The sequence below is a fragment of the Tinamus guttatus genome, unplaced genomic scaffold, assembly GCF_059628265.1.
Source record: "Tinamus guttatus ecotype Peru unplaced genomic scaffold, ASM5962826v1 Tinamus_guttatus_pri_ptg001089l, whole genome shotgun sequence".
In the NCBI taxonomy this organism is placed as follows: Eukaryota; Metazoa; Chordata; class Aves; order Tinamiformes; family Tinamidae; genus Tinamus; species Tinamus guttatus.
Genome location: NW_028289623.1, coordinates 806,223 through 823,052, shown reverse-complemented (window position 1 = coordinate 823,052; position 16,830 = coordinate 806,223). Strand labels below are relative to the sequence as shown.

Genomic DNA, 16,830 nt, shown 5'->3' with positions numbered 1-16,830 from the left:
GGCCTGTAAAAGCAACCTCACCCCAGTAGAAGGGCAGCTAGTTCAGGTACTGACCCATAGGCAAAAAACAAAAACAAAAACAAACAAACAACAACAACAATAACAACAACAAAAAAACACCCACATCGGTAGAAGCCTTAACTTCGTTGCACTGAACAAACCCAAACTTCTTTGCACTGAACAAACCCAAACCCTCTCCTCACAGGAGGGTAAGTGGTACTCCAGCCCCCAACCACCTTGGGGGCCTGACACTGAACTCACTTCATGGAATGAGCAGAGTTCTTCTACAGAGAGTCCTAAGCGGATGCAGTAGCTAGAGATACTCTAATGAGTACAGAGTAGGGGGACTCCTGTTCATGCAGTCCAGGACACTGTGACCTCCAGAGCATGTTGCTGGCTCACATGCAGCTTGCTGCCCACAAAGGTCCTTCTCCAAAGAGCTGCTGTCCAGCCGGACATTCTCCAGCCCATATCACTGCAAGGGTTGGTCTGTCCCAGGAGCAGGACCTGGTTTTTGTCCTTATTGAAACACCATCACTACAAAGAAGACAGTGCTATCCTGTGTAGCCAAGCTGATCTCCCAAAGTGTCTTCTAGTTTTAATGAGCATCGGGATGGACCATCCTTGTGCTGGGTGGCTGTGCTCCTTAAAGACCTGCTGGCTTTCCTAAGCTCCACCACCCTTCAGATTGTTGGATTCCCCCAGCAGGAGGGAGCCTACGCAAACTCTCCCCCACACCTTGATCCATCCCATGCAAGAGCTCCTTCTATCTGAGGTGCCCCTTCCCATCAAGGACATCCAAACCATCCTGCTCTTCCCCCCCAAACCTTCCTGCCTGGGGAGCTTGTCCTCTGCCCTCTAGTCATGTGAGTGGTCTCAAAATATCTCAATTATTCCATGTTAACTGTGTTTCAGTGCAGTGACAGCTTGTGCCTCTCCATCTGCCCTCCTCTGTGCCCCAGGCTGCATGCACTTGTGTGCGATATTGGGGTTGGAGAGCCTCAACTGTGGCACAAAGAAGACATCTGCAATGGAGAAACCTGTTACCAAGAGCCAAGGACACCGTGTGTGCAATGGCCCCACTTGACAACAGCGACTCGCTTGTGTAGAGAGCAGTTGTCAGGGCTATGCTCAAAGGAGGTTCCCACAAAGAGAGCAAACTCTGGAATGCCCAAGGCCAGGGGGAAGCAGGAGAGGGATTTGGCTCCTAGGGCTGATTAATGGCAACTTGGGCAACTTGGATGAACCTCTCTCCAGGAAGGACAAGGTGCCACTGAAGAAGCCCCTGGACCTGGGCAGGCTGTGATTTACCACACGGAGGTCATCGTTAGCCCATTTCCCTCATGTAAGGGTGTGAAGAGTTTCCAGAGAAGGAGAGCTATAAGATTTTAAGGGTGAGGCTACTAGAGCAGAGACCTCTTTCCACCATTGGATGACAGGAGCAAAGGCAATGTTAGTGTTGTTCACAGGGTCTCTGGATGGCAGTCCAAGTCAGGACCTTCTTCACTGGTGCATTGTCCTTCAGGGAGGTCAATTCAGCTCTGTCCCAGGCACCAAGGTGCTGCAGAGGGAGCTCAGGCAGCAAAACCCTCTCCTGCCAAGGCTGGGCAACCCAGCTCTGTTTCCCCCTGGCCCTGGGCTCTGCAGGCTTTGCTCTCTTAGTGGGACCCTCCTCTCACCATCACATTGCCACCTGCTCTCCATGACAGCATGCCCGTGCTCTGAAGTGCAGCCACCAGAAACGCTGCGTCCTGGCCCTTGGTAGAACAAGTTTCACCATCACCAACCTGTTCTCTGTGCCACAGCTGAGGCTCTGCCATGAAACATGCACAAGTGCATAAAGCCCGGGGCAGAGAGAGGAGCAGATGGAGGTGCCCATCTGACTGAGAAATATTGCTGAGGTGTGGTGGAATCTCACACATGATTCTACATCTCATACAGTAGCAGGGTAGGAGATCTTCAGGAGTGAGTGGAGGAAGATGAGCAAGGGGGCTGCCCTTAATTTGAAGGGACAGCTCAGCTATGTGGAGTTCTTTGAACATGAGGGCTAGGGCCTGAGTTCGAGCTTGTAGGTGGCAAGGGTGAGAGGACAGTGGGAGTGACCAAGCACCCAGGCAGGGTGAGGAGGTGGGTGCAGTCTCCTTTAAGCAATGTGAAGAAGTGTGTGGCTGAAAGGGCACCCCATGTGCACACAGCCTGCCAGCACTGGCTGCAAAGTTGTGGGAATAGTTGTTCTTGGGGACTGGCTGGCTCCTGCAATGACCTCCCAGGAGCTGGGAGAGGGCCTAGGAGGGAGCAGTGCCCTGGTCCCAGGCACATGTCAGAACCTTCTCCTCACAAACCACAGGAGGACTCACATCCTTCCTCCCCGCGCTCCTCCCAGTGGACAACTCCTCCCCAAAAGGCTGAGGGCAGCCTTAGGCCTCCTTGTCCACCCAGAGGGCATGTCCCAGATGGGCTCCCATCAACACTGCCAGCTGCTTGTTCCCAAGTGCCTGTCCCAGGAACCATTCCCTGGAGGGGACTGTTCACTTGTCACAGTCACAGGCAGTGCAGGGCCAAGAGGATGGCGCCAGGCCTGTTCTTCCAGCATTACCTTGGACAAGCGGCTTGTGAGGAGCAGGAATGGCCAGACCCCATGGGTGTCCCTGCAGCCAGCTGTAGGGAGCAGCTTGGGGACGTGGTTGAGTTCAGCACCAAGAAAGTGTGGGTGCAGCAGCAGGGCTGGTCATCACCAGTGCTGGTGGGGCAGGGGTGGGAGAGCTCCTGGCAGGTTCCCTTCTCCCAGGAGGAACACGGGGGCTTCCATGTGTGCCCATCCCTGCACCCGCACACGGCTCCCTGGCTCCACTGTGCAGACAGCACCCAGGGCAGGGTGCTCAGCCCTGGGGAAATGTCCCTCTGACATGGTCCCCATGACAGTCCGCACTGCCCTGTCCCCCCACAAACCCTGCTGGCCCCAGCCTTGTACCACGTTGAGGTTGGTGCAGAGCCGTCCTTGGCCTCTGAGCTGGGAGGGAGGCTGGGCAGGGCTGGCTGGTCCTCTGGCTACAGGCACCGAGGCCGGCAGGAAGGAGCTGCCCAGGCAGCCAAACACTGACGCTGAAGGTGACCTCAGTGACTCTCCAGGCTCCCTTCCCTGGGCCTCCTGGGTCCCCACTGCCTCTTGTGGGTCTGCAGAGCTCTCCCTAGCCTGCACATTCGTTGCTTTTGCCCTTTCCATCTGGGTGGCTCCCCTTGACTTTCTGAAGCTCCATTCACTGCTAGGAACACACTGCCCTTGGAGATGCCCTGTGCTCTCCTAGAGGCTCCATATCCATCTTCAGCCCTGTCACATGGAAGACACGGCTTGACCATTCACCACCTGCAGGAGCTCTGAGCACCCACAGCTGAAAACTGAATCCAACCCTTCTTCCCTAACACATCATCCATTGCCTGGAGGTCCTGGAATGCCCTGAGAAATAAACAGACACTTTGATGGTGAAAGTCCCTGAGCACATTTTAGAATCCGACTTTGGAAGGAGAGGCAAACCTTCAAGTCCTGCAGTGAGGAAATCCACTTTTATTTGAGCAAAGCCAGGACTGACACAGAAACACAGGCACAGACATATTTACAGCAGGTATGGCAATTACTCAGAGTGGGTTCATGCTTCTGGCAAAGTAGGATGCATTCAAAAACTTATGTAAATAAAAATCATTATAAACACAGAGAGAATGCTCAAAGCACAGAACTAGCACAGATGCTCAAAGCACAGATGCATTAGGAACCACTTGTTAGAAAGGACAGGGAGCTTATTTTTAGCACCGACTGAGCCAGTTTCATTAGGGCATTCTTCAGATCCTTGTTCCTCATGCTTTAGATGAGGGGGTTGACCGTTGGAGGCACCACTGCATACAGAACAGCCACCACCAGATCCAGAGCTGGGGAGGAGATGGAGAGGGGCTTCAGATAGGCAAATGTGCCACTGCTGAGAAACAGGGAGACCACGACCATGTGCGGAAGGCACATGGAAAAGGCTTTGTGCCGGCCCTGCTCAGAGGGGATCCTCGGCACTGCTGTAAAAATCTGCACGTAGGACACCACAATGAAAATGAAACATGCAAAGAATAAACAAATACTAAGCACAAGAAGCCCAACTTCCCTGAGGTAGGACTGTGAGCAGGAAAGCTTGAGGATCTGGGGGATCTCACAGAAGAACTGCTCCACCACATTGCCTTGGCACAGTGATAGTGAGAATGTGTTCCCAGTCTGCAGAAGAACATGGAGAAAGCCACTGACCCAGGCAGCTGCTGCCGCTTTCAAGCAAGCTCTGCTGTCCATGAGGGTCCTGTAGTGCAGGGGTCTGCAGATGGCAACGTAGTGGTCATAGGCCATGACTGTGAGGAGGAAAACTCTGCTGAAAACAAGAATGCCACCAGGAAGACCTGGGTAGCACATCCTGAGTAGGAAATGATCCTGTTGTTCCTCAGGGAATTGGCCATTGATTTGGGGAGAGTGGTGGAGATGCAGCCAAGGTCGAGGAGGGAGAGGTTGAAGAGGAAGAAGTACATGGGGGTGTGGAGGTGGTGGTCGCAGGCTATGGCTGTGATGATGAGGCCATTGGCCAGGAGGGCAGCCAGGTAGATGGCCAGGAAGAGCGAGAAGTGCAAGAGCTGCAGCTCCCGCGTGTCTGCGAATGGCAGGAGGAGGAACTCGTTGAGGAAGCTGCTGTTGGACATGAACTCCTTTGGGAGTCCTGTCCAAGGAAGGAAAGAAAGCAAAAATTTAGAGCAGACTCGTCTGAGAGAAACCATTTCAGTTTCTCAAAAATCTCCCGTTTTTCTTCTCTCCCTTAATTCAGCCCCATTTCAGGTGATCCACATTGAAATGACTGTATTCTCTGCAGCAGGGACTCGCTTCCCATGGCTCCAAAGGAGTTGTTTCTGCTGTGCTGCAGGTGTAATTGGATGTGTCGAACTACTCTTTGATTAGTATTTCTGGAGATGCCTGGGAATGGTGTCTTGCACTGCTTGGAAGGGACTTGGCCTGGAAACCCCAGTGGGAATATTCTCCATTCAGCAGCATGAGAGCTGAATACAGCACTCACACTGGTTGTGTCTGAAGGTGAAGAGCTTTGTGAAGGATTTGTCCCCATCAATCTTGCCCTCCTCAACAGAGATATTTGTGTCTGAATCTGTCACACCAGATCTGACTCCAGCCAGGGAGGAGAACAGTCAAATGGAAGACCTTACCTCTTTCTAGATGTCAAGATGTCTAGAGACAGACCTTGTCCTCATGTCACTTCACCATCTGCGCCTGCCTTCCAGAGACTTCAGAGAGAAGGAGTAGCTTTGCTGCACACAAGCTGCAGGAGTCGATGGCCTCCCCTTCTATGGCAGGGCTCTTCAATATGAGGAAATCAAGTCTTTTCTGCAAAAGGGTCACTGCAGGAGTCTGTTGATATAGAAATGTGCGTATATATAATATACATGATGGTGCACACAGAAACACACAAAGGTGCCTCCTCAATGTGGGAGCATTCTTCGATAGAACAGAAATCTTTGGCATTTCAATCACTCTCAGCATGAACCCTTGTGCATCCCAACAGCAGAAAAAGGACTTTGTCATGGGACCTGCTTCATCACTGAGCCTTGCCCCTCACTGTTGTGTACTTGCACCTCACTCAGATGAAGGACAACGACACTCACAGGTGAGCTCAGTTCTCCCTGCAGAAACCTCCCAGGAGCAGGGGAGTGTCCAGGGGCACCCCCGTGTTTGCAGGTGCTAAAGAGCAGCTCAGATAAACCCTGATGCAGCAGTCCAGGAGAAGCCGCTGCTGTTGATGGACTAAGGGATGGCTGAGGGGACATTCAGATGTCCCTGGCAGACTCTTTGGCTGCTCCTTGAATCTCCTAAAGAGTCTCAATCTGTTGTCCAAATCTGACAGTTTTGTTTCCATTTTCCTCTTACCAAGTGGAAGAAAAATGTAAGCACCACCTCACTGGCTTCTCTTTCAGGAAATGCCTGCCCTGCCTTTCCTTTTGCAAAGCGCCCCCTGAAATGTGCTCACAGCTAGACCTGTGAGCAGACCTGACCCCTGCAGCACCTCCCAGCAGGAGGAGCCTGTCCTGGTAGAGGATAATCCTCCCACCCAGAACTTCTCCCCTCAGTGCTGTGGGGAGCTCCCTGGGCAGGCTGAGTGCTGACTTTCACAGGCGACACAGTCACTGCTGTGGCACACAGCACCTTTGGGTGCAGGGACCCTGCTCTGAAGTGCAGACCTCTCACCCTGTCTGGGACCTCTCACTCACCTGGGAAGGTGATGACCCGGCTTCACATCACTGCTGTTTCTGTTGGGGAAGGCAGCAGGATGCCCTGTTCATAGGTGGTATGTTAGAGAATCCCTACTCTGAAGCAGCTCCTCTTCCTCTGCACTGGAAAAGTCATGAGAAAGAAGCAAAAGTTGCTGCCACCCATGGGGTGTGATGGGTTCTTATGTCCCCTTCAAGAAGCTCCGTAGCATTGTCCTGTAAGCAAAAACTCACTGTGTCAAGAGCTTTGAAGGTCTCCTCTGTCTTCCCACTCCACACTGCCGTTCCCCTCTCGCTGCCTTCTCTCCTCTGCTGTCTGCAGCAGCAGGCACTGCCCGCAGCCCTGCTGCTCTTGGCACAGGAGCTGCTCCTGCACTCGGCTGTCTCTGGGCAGTGCTGCCTGGTTGCCACAGCTGCCTCCGTCCCAGGACCCTCACTCAGGAGCAGAGGCCCAGCTGAACTCATGAATTTCCCTGTCCCTTGTGCTCCCTCCTCCTGGGAAATGTTCACTGGAATAAAGTAATCAAATGTCATCTTTTCCCATTGAGTGGAGAGCAACTATTTCCAACATTGCAAGTTCTTTCATCAGAGCATGACTACCTATGAGAATTGGAAATGTGCTCCTGTGGAAGCTCTGATGCTCATCTCTTCACAGAATCACAGAATGGTTGAGGTTGGAAGGGATCTCTAGACATCATCAAGTTCAATCTCCCTGCTCCAGCAGGGACACCTAGAGCACATGGTACAGGATGGCATCCAGGCAGGTTTTGAAGATCTCCAGAGAAGGAGACTCCACAACTTCTCTTGGCAACCTGTTCCAGTGCTCTGTCACTCTCACAGTAGGTTCAGGGACTGAGTCACTCTGCCCATCTCATGCTGGTCTAGAAGCCGCTGGCATGAAGGGGGATTCAGAAAAATCCTGCAAACTCCACAGGCAGGTCAAGTGATTCCCCTTTCAAAACTGAAGTGAGCACAGCATAGAGGCCTGCAAGAGAGCTCCGTGTCCAAGCTGCAATTGCAATCACTGGAGATGGAGGATGGGAATCAGTTGCTCCCACACAAACACCTGGGGACAGTCCAAAAGACTGAGGAAGTCCAAAGCATGTGCCAGTACCCACTTTCTCTGATGCAGCTCCTCGGAGACCTGCATCATCCTAGAGCATCAGGATGGGGACCTCAGGAGAATTGCATTGCCCATCTGAAATGATCCCAGATGCTAAATACAACAGGAGCCCCAGGAACTATGAAGATGAGGCATAGAAATATTCTGGCATAAAGCAGCAGTTCTGGTAATCCAATGTAGCTACTTGATCTAATGGCATAGAAAAATGCTGGCAGGGCCTTGTCAGATGCCTGGGGTGTCCAGCACAACCACATGTCTCTAGCAGATACAGGAGGGCACCTGCAGGAAAACCATGCCCCATTGCAGTGCTTGCTGGGCAAGCGCCCCAGGCTATGCTGAGTTTCCTACCTCTACCCTAATCAATGAATTCCAGCAGTGACTGCAGGGAAAATCGTCCCACCTACATGCAGAACTGTCCCACCTACATGCAGAATGCTGCAAAAATAGGAGGCACGTCCCTCCCAGCTCAGTGGTCTCAAACCCTCCTAGCTCCCCTCCTCTGAATTCCTGCTCACCCCGCTGGATTATATGAACAGGGACTTCTTCAGTAGCACCTTCACTTTTCTAGAGATTGCTTCAAGAAATCTGTCATCCTGCCCTGTCCCTCAGGCTAGGCAGGTGTGACAGTCACAAGAGCTCCATGTGCCCACCTACACACATACACCCACGGTCCCTATGACACTCGCATGGTCTTTGGGTGCCTGGCTCCCCTCGAGTATCTCCTTTCTTGTGCTTATTGGCCAGATAGGCCCAGCAAAGGTGCTACTGGTGCTGTCAACAGGCAGAGTGGGCAAAGGCACTTTTGGAGCTTCCTCATAACCTGCTGATCTCTCCATGGGCTTTGGAGTCTTCAGCCAGTGTCCTTGGAGTGGCCTTTGCTCTGGCACAGTGATGCATAGAACATGCCTCCAGCAGCAGCATCCCTGCACATCTGGGCATGCACTCATGCAAAAAGGGGAAACATATCCTAAGGATTCATGGTTTAATTCTGCATTTCAGATATCATAATTCATATTGCTTTATTGTACGCTCATACCAGCTTATTAAAAGCTGAAAATGGAGAGGACAATGAGCAAAGATTTTTTTTTACTTTACTTTTTCTTTTTTTAGCAGGATTTGGAGGAGGACCTGGAGCTGAGCCCACAGCAAGGCAGCAAAGCTACCGCATGCCACATTTCATTTGGAAGGAGACTCTTCTCATCTGCCAACATGAAGGTCATCAACTAGCTGGCCAAGCTGGTGAGGAGAGCCTTAAATTGGGAGTGAGTCAGGCGAGAAGAAGACTCCAGCAAGAGAGAGAAGGTGATGGCCTGAAATGATAGGGAAAGGTGCAGGTGAGAGAGCAGTGGGATGCAGGGAGCTAAGCTTAGGGATGGAAAGAGAGCCAGTCGGGATTGCTGGTATGAGGATTAGTGGGCAGAGCAACAGCTACGGCCTTCTGAAGCTCTCTGCTATAGATCTCGAAAAAAGAAATAATGATGAGGTCCCCATGGTCTTCACCAAGATATTGTGATGGCATCTTTCACCATGGTCTCCACCAAGGCATCATGATGGGATCTCCATAGTCCCCACAAAGGCATCATGATAGGGTCTCAATGGTCTCCACCAGGGCATCGGAATAACGTCCTCATGGAAACCAGCAGGGCTTTGTGATGGCAGTGGCATCATGTCCATAAGGCCTCTGTGAGGGGACGGGCCCCATGGTGACCATGCCCTTGCTGGGGACAAAGACCCCAGGCTCCCCACTCTGGGGACAGCAGCTCCATCAGGAGGGAGCAGCTCCCCTTGGTGCCACTGTCAGGTCCCCATGAGAGGATCCTGAACGTGGACAAGGAGCAGCAGGCGAACGCCTGCTCCCAGCCCACAGACGGGCTCTCCGGCTTGCAGGAGAGAGGGAGGGATGTGAGCAGTAGGGCTGAAGGGAGAGGCAGGCAGCGGGGATGGCACCAACACAGAGAACACAAGGATGGTGTTGAAGGGGAGCCGGGATGAGGGGAGAGTTGAGAGCTCTTCTGGGGAACGTTTATTTATTCCTGGCCCTGGGCGTTGATGTAACTGGGGTAAATTTAGTTTGTGCAATGTTGGCCCTGCCAAAACAGAGCATTCCCTTGAATCTGGTCCCCAACTTTCTGCAGCAGTCGAGAGAGGATGACACCTCCGAGTGCGACGTGCTCTGTGCAGAGAGTGAGGGGTGGCAGGGACAGCTGAGGGCAGGGGGGTTTTTCTGAGCACTGGGCCCTGAGTGGGACAAAGAAACCTTATAGGTATAGGCCTGATGGTCAAAGAAAGGTTTAGAAAATTTGTTCAAAAGCAAATCTAGAAAGAAATTAAGAGAAAGAATTAAAGCAAAAAAAATCATTTGTTATACTTTCCACCTTTATTCGTTGTTTTGTTTTAGCACACCAGACTTGGGCATGATCATTTGTTGTTGAAAAGGGAAGTGATTTTCAGAAGTGGGTGGGATGCAGTCCCAGGGTCCTGCACAGCTGGTGCCATTCCAGGTGCCGTGGTCGCCTGTCCCCAGCCTCCATGTGCAGCTCTGAGGGGCTCTGCTCTCCCGCAGGTCCCTGCGAGAGCTCTCAGGCCCATGCAGGTCACTCAGAGATACTGGGACATCTCCAAGTCCCTCTGGATACTGGTGCTCGGACACTTGAGCTCTGCCGACAAAGATGAAGGACTGTTTTGAATGTTTTGCAGTGATGAAAGAGTGGAAATCTTCAGGAACTTGCTGAATCTACTGTGAAGAACAATTTATCTGCCCTTGCCTTTTAGTGTCCACTGCTCTCTCTATTGGGCTTTAGAGGAAATCTCTGTGATCGCCCCCATATTTTCTATGCCTTGAATACATTAATCATTCCTGCAGCCCCTCTGGGCAGCCCCTCTCCCAGCACAGCACTCACCCCCACTCCAGGCATCTTCTGCCCCTGGAGGTCTCCTGTGCTCCATGGTGGCTCCATAGCCCCTTCTAGGAGGATGGGCATCTGTCCCAGCTCTGTAATGAGTGGGACTGTCCTCAGCAGATCCCTCCTGAGCACTCACACTCTCCAGGGGCCTGGGCACCAACAAGTGGCAGCTGAATCCAGTCCTCGTTCCCTAACACAGGAACATGGCTGCACAGCCCTCTGGTGTATCAGCCAAACCTCCCGCATTTGTATCATCACAAAATTTGCTGGGAGTGCACTCTTTCCTTCTTCCAAGTTACTGATGGGGAAGTTGAATAGGATTGAACCCAATACTACTCCCTGGGGGACACAGCTGGCTCCAATAGACTGTGCAAATGTCCAGGCACAAGTAGATAAAGCTGAGAGAACCTGGGGTCTTCTCCTAGCAACTACTAAAGAAAGGCAGAGTTTCCTCATATCTCCTGCCCATGCAGATGTGCTAAAAATCCCAGGCATGTATCATGGCCTTGCAGGCCTACTTCTGTGTCGATGAATCAAGTGTCCCAAATGAATTACAGTCACAGTTTACATTGTCAACATCTCCATGTGTCTCAGCCTCAGTGAGTGTGGCTCTAACAGTAGTGAGCATCTAGTGCTATTTCAGATGGCCAAGGAAGATGCCCACCGGGCCCTGACCAGGCATTCTAGAAAGATGTGAGTATCACAGTTGCTCTATCAGAGCAATAGACACTAGCCCGTGCCTGGGACAACCCTGTCTCTTCAGATGTCACCTGGTGTCACCAGGCAATTGACTCCCACCCTGCATCTGATGTGGTTACAGCAGAAGCTTAGACGAGGAGGAGGAACTTGTTGAGGGAGATGTAGGACTTTGTAGACTCAACTGCAGAGCTGCCCCTGGACATTGCCCAGAGGTTTCTGCAGGGCAGAACTGAGCACACAGAGGGTGATACGATATGGGATCTGTGAGCAATGGCAGGGACAGGACACTGAGATAGAAGAAGAGCTGATGGCAGGGACAGCTGCAGGCAGCAGAGATGGGCAGGGAAGGGGCAGGGGGTGCAGGGCAGGAGTCTCCTCCTCTGCAGCCAGACCTGCAGCAGAGGAGAGGGGCAGCTCTCCTGCCACAGGTCATTGCCTGCCACCCCACCAAAGGGCTAAGAGGGACTGCCCTGCGACGTCCCCCTTGGAGAGGTGACATACCCAGCCGGTAAAGTGAAAGTTTTCCAGAAGGCCTCCCTGTCCCTCTCCTTGCCTCCCTTGGCAGCACACTGGTGGTGTTGCTCCTTGTTTCCCCTCCTGTCCATGCTTTTCCTGTTCTTGCTCTTAGCTTTTTGCAGCTGGATGTTTTCAGCTGCAGTTCAGACACTGATGCTACAATTTGTGGAACAGAAGAGTCTGCATAGGATAGAGGTTTCCCAAGCCCCCTTTTGTCCTGTGGAGCTCCTGGAAATGCAGCCTGTGAGCCTAGGAATTGCACTCTCTCTCCCTTAAGGAGAGCCCGTCTTCAGTGCTAACGCTCCTTTGGCTGTTTCCCTGTGGTGTCCTGCCATTCGCAGATACAAGGGAGCTGCAGCTCTTGCACTTCTCGCTCTTCCTGGCCATCTACCTGGCTGCAGATAGGAACAAGACTAATAGATAAACAAGATAAACTGCACTAAGATACTCTTACTAAAGGGAGGTAAGGGAGGACGGTGTCAGAAAACTGAATGACTTCAGGGCTTTTATATTCAGAAGTTATCTTAACTACTCCATATCTTCTATTCTTTAGACAGTCCCACATGCCTGGAGGGAGCTAATGTCCAACAGCAGCTCCCTCAATGAGTTCCTCCTCCTGCCATTTGCAGACACAAGGGAGCTGCAGCTCTTGCACTTCTCGCTCTTCCTGGCCATCTACCTGGCTGCCCTCCTGGCCAACAGCCTCATCATCACAGCTGTAGCCTGCGACCACCGCCTCCACACCCCCATGTACTTCTTCCTCCTCAATCTCTCCCTCCTCGACATTGGATCCATCTCCACCACTGTTCCCAAAGCCATGCACAATTCCCTGTGGAACACCAGGGCCATTTCCTATTTGGAATGTGCTGCCCAGATATTTTTCTTCCTCTTCTTGTTGGGAGGAGAGTTTTTTCTCCTCACAGTCATGGCCTATGACCGCTACTTTTCCATCTGCAGACCCCTCCACTATGGGAACCTCCTGAACAGCAGAGCTTGTGTCAAAATGGCAGCAGCTACCTGGGCCAGTGGCTTTCTCTATGCTCTCCTGCACACTGTGAACACATTTTCCCTGCCACTCTGCCAAGGCAATGTGGTGGAGCAGTTCTTCTGTGAGATCCCCCAGATCCTCAAGCTCTCCTGCTCACACTCCTACCTCAGGGAAGTTGGAGTTATTGTGGTTAGTGTCTCTTTAGGCTTTGTCTGTTTCATTTTCATTGTGGTGTCCTACGTGCAGATCTTCAGAGCTGTGCTGAGGATCCCCTCTGAGCAGGGCTGGAAGAAAGCCTTTTCCATGTGCCTCCCGCACCTGACTGTGGTGTCCTTGTTTGTAATTACTGTATTGTTTACCTACCTGAAGCCCCCCTCCATCTCCTCCCCACTTCTAGATATGGTTGTGTCTGTACTCTGTGGTGCCTGCAGCGCTGAATCCCCTCATCTACAGCATGAGGAACAAGGAGCTCAAGGAGGCACTGAAGAAACTCATCTAGTGGGTACAAGGTAACAACTGTTTCATTCACTCATCAGGATATCTGGCATCGAGGCTGTATTTTATCCATTTATTTTGTTTTTACTTCTCTCTTTTACATCCATCTTAAAATAATAAATAATAAAATAAAGATACCTAGTTTTTGTCACGTCTGCACAGGAATCTCTCATATAGCACTTAAACACAGACCATGATATAGCAGGAAGCCAGGCTTCCCCCTTCACTAGCAGAGAGGGGGGTTTCTCTGAGCCGCTTCTTTGAGCTCCCTTGGATGTGCCCAGTGCAGGGAGGAGAGTTTCCCTCTGCAGCGTCTTTTCCAGCACTGACACCAAGGGACCTCTGGGGTACAGAGTGACGGTGGGACAAGGGCAGGTGGGCTGAGACCAGGGGACCAGTGTTGTTTAGGAGATCTCAGCTCTCGTGGCTATGGTTAGAGTGTGATCTCAAATCTCTCTAATGTGACAGAAATGGCAACCGAGTGTCACCACAGGTTTCCATGGTTCCATGCAAAGCTCCAACACACAAAACTAAACATGAGTGAATTGAAGGGAAGTCTACAGGCAGCCTTCCCATGGCAGTTCATCTTTCCTGAAGACACATTCCAGGAGGGGAGCAGGACTTTCTCTATTTAGAGTTGGCCTCCTCATTTCTGTGCTGTCCTTCCACGCTTTATTCTGAAGATATGGCCCAGGAACTCTCATAACCTGGTAGAGATAGGCTTGTTTTCCCTCATACCCTGGAAGAACAGGCAGGACCAGTCCCTTAAACCACGGCTGGATTCCAGAATAACATTTCCATAATAAAAGGGGATCTGCCCTAGGATGGTCCTGAATCTGGGCTCTCTTTAGGAACTGGAATCAAAAAATATGCCCAAGGGTGTGCAACCACAAATGGGCCTGCTCTTCTGCTTGTGAACTCCATGAGATCCGGACCAATGCAGATAGGCAATGGTCTCTGCATTGCCTGTGCCAGGCTGCCCCACACGTGACTGTGCTGATGAGAGAACCCCCAGGGGAACTCCAGGCACAGGGTTTGCCTGGGAGTGGGCATTGAGTGCAGCTTTAATGAAACAGGGATGACTCACAGTGCAGGGACAAGAAGGTACAGCACTAAACCCAGGTGCACATGGGGAAAGGAGGGCTCTGCAATCCCCAGAGGGGCAGTGGGGACCCAGGAGGCCCAGGAAAGGGGCAGTGGAGGTTGATTCCTGCACCTGCAGTGAAACACCACAGCCTGGAGCTAGTGGCCACCCAAAGACATCTCCTGCCATTGCAATATTGTGGGGCACTCTGAGTACGGTCAAACCTCAGCCATCAGTATCAGTGGCCACAAGGGCACACTGATGGCTCATGCTCAATTTGTTGCCAACCACGATTCTCAGGTCCCTTTTTGCGGAGCTGCTCTCCTACAGGTCAACCCCCAGCCTGTCCTGGTGCTTGGGGTTATTCCTTCCTAGCTGCAAGAGCCTGCACTTGCCCGTGTTCAAGTTCATGATGTTCCTCTACTTCCAACACTTCAGGATGTCCAGGTCCCTCTTAAAGGCTGCACAGACCTCTGGGCTATCAGCCATTCCTCCCACTTTTCTATCATCAACAAACATGCTGAGGGTGCACTCTGCCCCTTCAGGTCACTCATTAATAAACTGAACAGGTTTTGACTGACTCCTGATACCAAGAGGTGCAGGTCTCCAACTGGGCTCTGCACCACTGATCACAACCCAAAAGCCTAAACCCCAAACCCAGCTGCTCGGATGGAGGTGACCTCACAGGTGCAAACCCAACACATCCCTGATGCTGCCTGTGGCCTTCAGAGACAGCAGCTTCCTCAACCCCCTTCCCCACACAGGAACCACTGCTGCCCTCTCAGCTCCTCTCACCACAGAGACCCCCCACCCACCACCCACGCCTGCCTGCCTGCTGCCGGCCAATCAGGCACTCACAAAGACATGACGTCACAGCGCCGTCCCGCCCAGCTCTCTGGCCCTGCCCTCCAGGGCAGCAATGGCTTCCCCAGCCCTTCCCCGCCAGGAGCCCAGCCCGGGCTCAGCAGCTGCTCCGCGGAGATGATCTCAGCAGTGCAGAGCCCCGCAGGGCCCGGCTGCTGCCCAATGAGGCGCTGCGGGAGCGGTGACCTCACAGTCACCAGCCAGAGCCAGCCCTGCTGCTGCCCAATCAGCTCTGCCCGCAGCGGGGACCTCCCAAGCAGCAGCCACGCCCTCTCCCTGCAGCTGGCCTATCAGGGGCTGTGGCAGCAGTGACCTCCTCGTGCCCAGTGCAGCCATTGGCTGTGAGGCCCTGCGGGGCTCCTGGCTGTGCTGGGGTCTGTGCAGGGCCGGGGCAGGGAGGGGAGCCCAGCTTGGGGCTGCTGGTGCTGGGGGTGCTGGTGTGGGGGCCTGGGGGGCTGTGTGAGCTGCTGTGTGGGGCTCAGCCAGCACTGCCCACCCTGGCGTGGGGGAGAAGAGGGGCAGCCAGTGCCAGGGAAACCTGCCCTGGATTCTCTCCTTCTGCCCCCAGCACCCACACAAGGGTTGGAGCTGCCCCACGGGAGCTTTGGGGCTCGGGGAAGCCCCAGCCCCAGGAGTCCTGGCTGCCGCATTGTCCCCTGAGCAAGGTGGGACCCTCAGGCAGGACTCTTGTGGCAGCCTCCAGCCCTGAGCAGCTGCTGCCACAGCCTGGGATCCACAGCGGTCTTTGCAATGACAGTTTCTCTGTGACGCCTCGGGAAGGAGCTCCTGAAGCTGGGAGCCTTGGTGGAGAGCAGCAGGATCTCTGGGAACAAGAACTGAGGTCCAGGCTGTGGGTGTTGATCCAGCAGTCCCCATCTCGCTCATCAGTTCCCCCATCTCATTTGACTCCATCAGCAGTTTGTTAGATGACCAGCTCCCTGCTCTGCAGCTGATGAAGTTGGGGAAAATCCCTGCAGTCTCCCTTCATGCTCTTCCTCATCTCTGGAGCAGAGTCCTGGTTACCATCTTAAAGAAGAAAACCCCATCTCCCTGCAACCCTGTCAGAGACGTGGCTTTCCAAGTCACTGCCGAAGGAAGGACTTCTTTGGGTTTCTTATTAAGTCTGTGGCAGCACGAGTGATGCTGTGAACCCAGCTCTGCATGCTGGAGGTCTTTCCCACATGTCCTGTTTAAAGTGACAATTTCTAACATCTGCGTTGGACACATTGTGACTCCTCCTGACGCTCTGTTCACTCAGAGGCCCAGCGGCTGGTTTGCCGTTTGGGGAGGTTAAAGCTTGCTCTGTCTTTCTGCAGTCTGCCCCGTTAGCCAAGACCTTACTATATGTACAGACTGTATGGATACATTCAAAGAGTGTCGTTATATTCCATGAAACTATACTCTGCTTTGTTTTTTTTTTCTTGTAACTAAAAGAAGATCCCCCTGTGCCTGTTGGCAGCCAGTTGTCTAAGTAAAGCAGGTGAGAATTGAGGCAGGTGAGCTATAACATTGAGTGCAGACTTAGGTGGACTAAGGCTAGCTGTCAACACGAGTGATTTAAATTCCCGAGAGGCTGATGAGGGAAACGGTAGGGCTGGGGAGTTGGAGAGGAAGATTGTGCATACAGTGCCTGATGTCCGGGACACTGTTTTTCCTACATGTGCTGATTTCATTAGGAGTCACTCTGTATGGCTATGAATTGGATGGTGTGCTGTCACCTATTCTTTAAAATAATAATAGAAAACTTTAAAAAGATGAAATACTTGTATATAATTGTTGTCTTCAGCTTTCAGCTACACTCCCCAAACCTCTCCAATTAGCCATGGACACTTGAAGGAAATAGCAGGGAGAGTCGTGGTTTATCAGG

The 16,830-nt window shown here is 52.5% G+C and overlaps 1 pseudogene; it reads right to left on the bottom strand.

Moving 5' to 3' along the window:
• Window positions 1–3,760: 3,760 nt before the first annotated feature.
• LOC148590791 (olfactory receptor 14A16-like) lies at window positions 3,761–4,719 on the bottom strand (annotated as a pseudogene).
• Between the last annotated feature and the right edge of the window lie 12,111 nt (window positions 4,720–16,830).